The following is a 9,054-nucleotide window of genomic DNA, read 5'->3' on the forward strand; positions in this document are numbered from 1 at the left end:
TGTGAGTTTTGCTAAAAAAGAAAAAAAACCAAAGTAAGTTTTTTGATTTTTCATTGTCAAAAGGCTTTTCATTCATACAATATATATATATGTGTGTGTGTGTGTGTGTGTGTGTATGGAAATATTTTAAGAGACAGAGAGAGAGTTTTTGCAGAGTATGGTTTTGGTGGAACGGCCTATCTTTCATGGTTGTTGTCATCTTCTCTCCATTTAGCTTACCATGGAATTTTACTATCTTTAGGAGAGGCTTTTCTTATAGTTTTTGATTTTTTTCATTTGCGCATGTAGCTAGTTATACTTGGTTCTCACAGTTCCAATTTGTTGCTTTAGCTCTCTCAGATTCATCACCATCTGGTCACTCTTAGAGATTTTTTAAGTAATATGAATAAGACTCTTTTGAGAGAGAGAGAGAGAGAGAGAGAGAGAGAGAGAGAGAGAGAGAAATTAAAAATACATTTTTATTGCCAACATTATCCAAATTCCCTTCTAAGGAACAGATTCAGAGTCTTAAATTTATTGGAGGTAGAACTAATCTTCTTCTTCTTCTCCTCTCTCTCTCTCTCTCTCACTAAAAATTGAGGATATTTTGATATGAATAGTTGTTGAAAATCAATCTCTCTCTCTCTCTCTCTCTCTCTCTCTCTCTCTCTCTATATATATATATATATATATATATATATATATATATATATATATATATATATAAGGGGATAAAATACCTTAGAACAAATAAAAGGCCTGTCAACTCGGTAATCTCTCTCCTCATTGGGGGTGCCAATGTGGAAGTTGGTTTTTTTCGTGGATCTTACCCACTTTAAGGCTTTTTTTGTTTTCTATGGGAGAAAATGTTAGCCACTCTCTCAAAAATACACTATAATTTCAAGAAAATAATAACTTTTTGAAAATTGGCAAGGGTGCCATTGGTGAATAGGAGTCCCCATGAGCTTGGTGATACTCTCTATCTCTCCCTCCCTCTCTCTCTCTCTCTCTCTCTCTCTCTCTTGCATGGCCAATGACATGTATAATACCCCATCATTTGCATGCATGTCCCCAAAGCAATACATAATGAAGTCGACTCACAGACACACAAAACTTCTCCTTTTTTTCTAGGGATAGATGTTTGAGATTAGTTTGTGTGTGTGTGTGCGTGTGTGTGTGAATCGTAATTTAGGGAATTTATATATATATATATGTGTGTGTGTGTGTGTGTGTGTGTGTGTATATATATACATATATCTGTGTGTGTGTCTGTGTGTGTCCATCATAATTGAGAAAATTTATAGATTTTTTAGGGTGGCACATGGTTTAACTCTGAAAAAGGATAAAATAACTCTGAATTGATAAAAGGCCCGTCAATTGAAAAATATCTCCCTCTATTTGGGATGCCAATGTTAACCTATTTCAAGGCATTTTTCTTGTTTTATATGGGAAAAAATGTTAGCTATTCTTTTGAAAATACATGATAATACCAAGAAAATAACAATGTCTTGGAAATTTGAAGGGCAAAGGTGTCCCTGGTGATTAGGAGTCCCCATGAGCTCAATCATAAAATGTGTGTGTGTGTGTGTGTGTGTGTGCGTGTGTGTGTGTGTGTGAATAATGTAGATAACAACCCCTTCATTTGGATGCATGTACTCAAAGCGAGACAGGCCTAAATCAATGCGCTGACATACGAATCTTCTTCTTTTTCTCAATTGTTGTAAAAAATGAAAACTTACACAAATTTCTAAAGGGTATCAATATTGAAATCTTGATAAAATAAAGCCAAACATATCATTAAAAAATTAAATTTTTGTACAATTGAAAGTCTTTTGTCTTAGGTGGAGTGAAACTCAAGTTATACATTTATTCTATGTACAATTTAAAGTCTTTTGTCTTTATCCTTAACATTGTGAAAGGCTTTTCATTTCCTTATGCATGTCAAATCATACCTTTCACTTTTGCATTTTGCATTAGATGTTTGCTTTGTGGAGTGAACCAAATGCATGACAAGTGGAGGCCTTTTTCTTGCTTGAAAGTTTTAAGCTCCATTATATATAGTATAGAAGTCCCCATTATATATAGTATAGAAGTCCCGCGCTTGCTCAACCAAGAAAGTCACGGCAAGCCTCCAACTTCAATTCAAGCAATGCATTCCCACTCCATGCCCTTTGCGTTCACCACTTTCTGCACCGAATGTATGCTTGTTGCTCAGCAGACAGAGACACAAAGAAAATTCTCTCCCCCATATCTCACTTGCATCACATGATGGCTTGCATTCAACCTCGCCGACTTTGCACTAGAGAGCAGGCCCATGTTAAGCTCCATGTCTTGCTCCAGGCCTGTTAGGAAATAAGACGTAGCTAAATAGATAATTGAGTAGATTACTTAATGGAGAGAGACATATTTATATACACGAGATTATAGAGTAGAGAGAGAGAGAGAGAGAGAGAGAGAGAGAGAGAGAGAGAGAGAGAGTACACACGATATACGTGGTTCACCCAATGTGGGCTACGTCCACGAGAAAACAGCCACTCAATGGCTTTAGTACTTCAAAACAAGAAGTAGTTTACAAAGGGATTATACCCTTAATGGAGCTCCCGCCTTGCTTCACTCTCACCACCTCACACTCACCTTGTTGCATCAACTTCACACTATATAAAATGTGTGTAGAAATGGCCTTCTTTTATAGGCCAAAAGGGCTGCCCTCTCTTATGAGAGACAGCCATGTATAGCCGCCCTTGTGCGAATAAGTCCAAATCGGACCCTCCAATCCGCCCATGTGTGGCCGCCCTTGAGAAGACAAGTCCGCTTTTGAATTCGACCACCGGCCACCGGCCATTAACTTCCGACCACCGGCCATCGGCCATTGACTACCAGCCACCGGCCAACCGACCGGTTGTATTTCGACCACTTTCCGGCCGCCGTCCAGCAATAATATTCCGACGAAAAGGAATATTTCGGCGAAAAAAAGTATCGGGGGCCTCCGCCCTTTAAAGTTGCCCCTGATTCTTGTCTGTGAAAATTTTGGTGTCCGGTGAGTGATTTTCCTTCACGCACGATGGCTTCTCCTCATAATGGGGGCCTTACAAATGTGCGCTTTTACCACAGAAAATTACAAGGGTAAATCAGGCTCCATACTTAACAATCTCCCACTTGGAGACTGATCTCCAAACCAAACCTGTGACTGCTTTCCATTCTGGCTTCTTATCCTTGAATGCCGATTGAAGATGAGCAAAAGCTCAACTTCTCCTTGTTGACCACCTTTGTAAACATGTCTGCAGGATTTTCACTTGTATGCACCTTTCCTAGCTTTAGTTGTCCCTCTTCCAAAAGAGTGCATATGAAGTGATATCTCACCTCAATGTGCTTTGTCCTTGAATGAAAGGCTGAGTTCTTCGCAAGATGGATAGCGCTTTGGCTATCACTATACAAGACACAATTGTCTTGTTTAAATCCAAGCTCTTCTAAGAATCTATGAAGCCACAGAATTTCTTTGCTTGCCTCCGTCATTGCTACATACTCTGCTTCCGTGGTAGAAAGTGAAACCACTTTCTGCAGCCGAGCTTACTGCTGTGCCTCCAACCGTGAACACATAGCCAGTAGTGCTTCTTCGAGTATCTTTGTCACCTGCCATATCTGCATCACCATACCCTTCTAGAAAAATATCAGTTCCTCCAAAATACAAAGCATTTGTTGTTGTCCCTTTTAGATACCTAAGTATCCACTTCACAGCTTGCCAATGCTCTTTACCTGGGTTGTCCATCAACCTACTCACAACTCCCACTGCATGTGCAATGTCTGGCCTTGTCCAAACCATAGCATACATTAGAGAACCTACCGCTGCAGCATATGGAACTTTAGACATATAGGCTATCTCCTCTTGTGTCTTTGGACACATATCCTTCGTTAGTTTAAAATGACCAACCAAAGGTGTAGAAACTGGTTTTGCATTTTGCATTGCAACCTTTCTAGTACCTTCTTGATGTAATCTTCTTGAGATAGCTTTATTATCTTCTTTGTCCTGTCCCTTGATATTTTCATACCAAGTATCCTCTTTGCAGCACCTAAATCTTTCATTGAAAAAGATTTAGACAGCTCCTCTTTTAGGTCTTTGATGTCCTGCATGTTAGCACTTGCAATCAGCATGTCATCAACATACAACATTAGGATGATGATTTTCCCATCTCCCAAATTCTTCGTGTAGACGTAGTGATCCGAGTTGCATCTTGTGAATCCATGATCCAACATCCATCGATCAAACTTCAAGTACCATTGTCTCTATGCTTGCTTTAAACCATACAAGCTCTTCTTTAATCTGCAAACCATTTTCTCCTTACCTTTTACTTCATACCCCTTTGGTTGAAGCATGTAGATTTCCTCCTCTAAGTCACCGTGAGGGAATGCCGTATTTACATCCATTTGCTCGAGATTTAGATCATGAGCAGCCACAAGGCTTAAGACAAGCCTAATTGAGTTCATTTTTACAACAGGAGAAAATATTTCATTGAAGTCAATACCTTTCTTTTGAGAAAAACCTTTTACCACAAGCCTAAACTTGTACATTTTCTTCCCACCTTCTTCTTCCTTCAGCTTGTACACCCATTTGTTTTGAAGTGCCCGCTTACCTTTAGGCAACTCAACCAACTCCCATGTTTGGTTGCGATGTAGTGAGTCCATCTCCACTTGTATGCTCTTCATCCATTCTTCTTTGGATTCATGTTGCATAGCTTCTTTGTATGATTCCGGCTCTCTAGAATCTGAGATCAAGAGATGGTTGAAGGAAGGAACAAACCTTTTTGGAGGTCTACTTGCTCTTGTAGATCTTCGGGGAATAGGTTGAGGCTCCTCATTTGGTTGACGTTGTTGCACATTGTCACCGTTTGCAGTCCTTGAGTCTTCACCGTCCTCAAGCTCCATGTACTCATCACCTGTTTCTTTTGTTTGTTGTCTTTTCAAGTGATCTTTCTACATATTTTGTTCGTTAAAAATTACATCCCTACTCCTTAAGATTTTACCATCTTCAGGGATTCCATAGGCGATACCCAAAGTCCCCTTTTCCATAGCCAATGAAGAAACACTTTTTGGACTTTGCATCTAGCTTTGATCTTAGGCTTCTATCTATGTACATGAAAGCTTCACACCCAAACACTTTGAGAAATGCATAATTCACCGGTTTACCTGTCCATGCCTCTTCTGGAACTCCCCCATCCAATGCCGTTGAGGGTGACCGATTGATTAAGTACACAGACGTACTTACAGCTTCCGCCCAAAGCTCAAGCGGTAGGTTTGCATGTAGCCGCATGCTTCGTGCTCGTTCCATGATTGTCCTGTTCATCCTTTCCGAAATCCCATTTTCTTGAGGTGTCCTTGGGGTTGTCCTTTGCCTCCGAATGCCATTACTAGCACAAAAGCTTTCAAAAGCTTGGCTGCAATATTCGCCTCCATTGTCGGATCTGAGGCATTTAACCTTGGTACCTGTTTCATTCTCCACAAAGGCTTTCCACCTTTGAAATATGAAAAATACATCGGATTTATTCTTCATGACATAAACCCATGTTTTTCTAGTCGCATCGTTTATGAGTATTACATAGTACAATGAGCCACCAAGTGATGGTGTACTTGTAGGACCCCAAACATCAGAATGAACCAACTCAAGTTTTTTATTTTTTCTTTCATTTCCTGATTTTTGAAATTTTACCCTCTTTTGTTTACCATAAACACAATCTTCACAGAACTCTAAGTCCACTTCTTTCAAACCTGGTAGAAGCTTCTTTGTTTGAAGGATTTGCATTCCTTTGGCACTCATATGCCCAAGTCGGTAGTGCCACACTGCACTCTCAACTTCTGTAGTTGCTGCACAAGCTGAAGGTTGCGTGCTAGCAGTACACAAGTAAAGTGTACCGACTTTTTCACCCTTGGCAACCACCAAAGATCCCTTTGAGATCTTCCACCGTTTGTTTCCGAATGCAATGTTGTGACCTTCATCGTCCAATTGTCCTGTAGAGATCAAATTTTTGCGAAAAGAAGGAACATGCCTAACATATTTAAGCTTCCATTCATTTCCGTTAGCAGTTTTGACAGAAACTGTACCTTTGCCGACAATCTCACAAGCTTCATCATCTCCCAAGTATACATATCCAAAATTACCTTTGGTGTAGTCTTGGAAATGTTGCTTGTGTGGTGTCGCATGGAATGAGCCCCGGAATCTACTATCCAGGAATTAGACACATTGTCTAATAAGAGAATTAGAGCATCTTGCTCTACTTTACCTGCCACATTGGCCTCCGATATTGGCTTGTTGTCTTGAGACTCTGTCTCCTTCTTCTTCTTGGACCAGCAATCCTTCTTGACGTGGCCCTTCTTGCCGCAGTTCCAACATTCAAGAACTGACTTTGTGCGTGACTTGCTCCGCCTTGAGCGATCACGACCCTTTTGGTTTTTGAACCTCTCCTTAAGCCTTCCTCTTGTTTCCACTGATAGTGCAGCACTTGATGATTCTCCTGTGCTTTTCCTTCGCATTTCCTCGCTTAGGAGAACACCCACAACATCATCAAACTTAAGAGTACTTGTGCCAGAGATAGAATTACTTACAACCATCACAAGGCTGTCCCAACTATCCGGTAGAGATGATAGTATAAGGAGAGCTCGCACTTCGTCATCGAAATTGATTTTCACTGATCGAAGTTGACTTATGTTTGTGTTAAAGTCATTTAGGTGTTCTGCAACTGAATCATTCTCTGCCATCTTTAGATTGAAGAAGCGCTTCATAAGAAATACCTTATTGGATGCCGATGGTTTCTCGTAGAAGTCGTCAAGTGACTTCATCAAGTCCTCCGTGGTCTTCATCTCCGAAACATTGAAGGCCACAGTTGACTCCAAGCTTAACCGGATTGTTCCCAGTGCCTTTCGATCAAGGACAATCCATGCTTCATCTGCCATTGTTGCGGGCTTCTTCGCAAGACCGCCTAGTGGCAAATAGAGGTCCTTCTGGTAGAGATAGTCTTCAATCTGCATCTTCCAATGTTGGTAGTTTTTGCCGTTGAACTTCTCAATCTTGAGCTTCCCTTCCTCCGCCATAACTCCCACTCAATTCAAGGAAATCTTTCCTTGAGATAATTTAGCTACGAGCAAACCTTGCTCTGATACCAGTTGTTAGGAAATAAGACATAGCTAAATAGATAATTGAGTAAATTACTTAATGGAGAGAGACAGATTTATATACACGAGATTATAGAGTAGAGAGAGAGAGAGAGAGAGAGAGAAAGAGTACACACGATATACGTGGTTCACCCAATGTGGGCTACGTCCACGAGAAAGCAGCCAGTCAATGGCTTTAGTACTTCAAAACAAGAAGTAGTTTACAAAGGGATTATACCCTTAATGGAGCTCCCGCCTTGCTTCACTCTCACCACCTCACACTCACCTTGTTGCATCAACTTCACACTATATAAAATGTGTGTAGAAATGGCCTCCTTTTATAGGCCAAAACGGCTGCCCTCTCTTATGAGAGACAGCCATGTATAGCCGCCCTTGTGCGAATAAGTCCAAATCGAACCCTCCAATCCGCCCATGTGTGGCCGCCCTTGAGAAGACAAGTCCGCTTTTGAATTCGGCCATTGGCCACCGGCCATTGACTTCCGACCACCGGCCATCGGCCATTGACTACCGGCCACCGGCCAACCCACCGGTTGTTTTCCGACCACTTTCCGGTCGCCGTCCGGCCATAATATTCCGGCGAAAAGGAATATTTTGGTGAAAAAAAGTATCCGGGGCCGGGGCCTCCGCCCCCGAGGCCTTTAAAGTTGCCCCTGATTCTTGTCCATGAAAATTTTGGTTTCCGGTGAGTGATTTTCCTTCACGCACAATGGCTTCTCCTCATAATGGGGGCCTTACAAATGTGCGCTTTTACCACAGAAAATTACAAGGGTAAATCAGGCTCTATACTTAACAAGGCCTTTGCAGACATCATTCATGTCTGTCCCTCTCTCTTTCTCTTTGCAGTACCATTCAAGTCCACCCCTCGGCACTTCCTTTTCCATAACTGATCATGGCATCTGGATGCAGTCGCCTTCTTCGATCTTGCAGCTCGATTCGCGCACTTTGCCCATCGAAGGCATCAAACAATGCATGGGAAGTGTCCATTACACCTACAAGAATGCCCTCATCTGGTCGTTCAACACAGTTCCAGAACCCTTGCTTGGCGTTCTTGCCCTCGAGCTCACCACCCTGCTTCATCTTCCCGTGTTGTTGCATGGAAAATTCCCACTGTAGGTTTGCCTGTGCAAAACCTCACTCTCGAAGATGGTGGTAATCTTGTCCTTGTGCATGATAGGTCTGGCGGCACAAGCTAAAGACAAGCTCCAATCTGGAAGGCACACTGTCGGCCCTCCCTCACCATCCTCTTCTAGACAATCGTGCCTTCATGGAATAGAACAAATCTCTCTCTCTCTCTCTCTCTCCTTTCCTTGACACATTGCTTCTCTCTCCCTCTCCTCTCTCTTCCACACGGCACCTTTCCCCTTTTTTCCCCTCTGCAATGGTTCAACCCAGTGTTTGGGAAAAATCAGTTCTCCAAACATACAAAATTCCCTTTCTTGAATTTTGCAAGAGGAAATTTAGAAAATTAGGTTTACTTTTTGGGTTTTTACCTGATTTTTTCTATTTTGGTCCCGAGTTTCTCCTTTTACCCTAAGTGAGCATCGTTGTAGATTGTGCTTATGAAAAGCTGCAAAAATTTTATTTTTAGAGAAATTTAACTCACAACCAAGGGTATTATGGGAATCTTGGATAATTTATGACAAAATATTGGGGGTGCTTTGGGAATTTTTGAAATTTGAGGGGTAGTTTGGGAATTTCCACAAATTAGAGGGCTATTTTGGTAATTTTCCCTAAAAATATCTTACCCCCCCCCCCCCCCCCCCCCCCCCCCCTTTCTCTCTCTCCACCACGTGCCCTCTCCACTTTTGCTCGACAAAAGACAAAGCATTTCCCTCCATTCGGTTTACCACCCCTAAAAACACTTAGCTTTCAAAGGTATCTCCCTAGATTCTACCAAAACTAATGGGTTTAAAA

This window comes from Adiantum capillus-veneris, chromosome 17 (assembly GCF_014529385.1).
Source record: "Adiantum capillus-veneris isolate H3 chromosome 17, ASM1452938v2, whole genome shotgun sequence".
NCBI lineage: Eukaryota > Viridiplantae > Streptophyta > Polypodiopsida > Polypodiales > Pteridaceae > Adiantum > Adiantum capillus-veneris.